Source organism: Tigriopus californicus, chromosome 3, assembly GCF_007210705.1.
Source record: "Tigriopus californicus strain San Diego chromosome 3, Tcal_SD_v2.1, whole genome shotgun sequence".
In the NCBI taxonomy this organism is placed as follows: domain Eukaryota; kingdom Metazoa; phylum Arthropoda; class Copepoda; order Harpacticoida; family Harpacticidae; genus Tigriopus; species Tigriopus californicus.
Genome location: NC_081442.1, coordinates 11,744,053 through 11,744,916, shown reverse-complemented (window position 1 = coordinate 11,744,916; position 864 = coordinate 11,744,053).

Below are 864 nucleotides of genomic sequence, written 5' to 3'. Positions count from 1 at the left end.
CTGATGGTGTGACATCTCAGTTTCTTATGATATGCTCGCAGGTTCTTGCCCCGGTTTTCTCGTACTTGATGCGTTTCATCTTGGACCTGGTTAAGTTTCCCTCTTCTCTGAAGTTAGCTCATGTTGATCCAATATTCAAAGGGGAGATAAGCCACGCCCCAGGAACTGTAGGCCAATTTCTCTCTCTTCGAATATTGTGAAGGTGTTTGAGAAGATCAATCAAACTTGTAGAATTTCTTGGAGTCTATGAAGTCCTTCCTCCTAACCAGCATAGGTTCCGAGCACATTTTAATACGGTTACCCGATTGGTTGAGCATATAGCGCAGGTGTTTGAGAGACTAGAGAGTCATAAGTCGGAGGATGTAGTCTATCTCGACTTTACTAATGCCTTTGACAAGGTAATTCATGGCCTCCTAATTAAAGGCTTCATGAGATCGGGATCCAAGGTAAGGTTCCCAATTGGTGAAGAAGTTTCATTTGTGGTAGGAAGCACTTGGTTAAGGGATCCCTTAGTGACATGCATGATGTTAAGTCGGGTGTTCAGCGGTACTGGATTGCAATCTGCCGGGTCAGGCAGAAATATTACACCAGTAGAGGATAGAGATGAATGCTTCACCTTACAGCTGAAATTGTTGGACATTATTTTTCACTTATTGTGGATCAAGAATGGATTCTTTATTCTAGTAATGTACATAACATGTGCTAGTCAAAAATTCAGGGGTTATCAAGTCACCAACAACAATCACCTATAAGTCCATGCCATGGCGCATTTGGTAACCGGTTGCTGTCTGCTGTCTTGTATTGTGTTTCTCTTCATTGGAGATGATCGTGCTCTCCCTGTGCTCTCCCTGCTCTCCCTGTGTG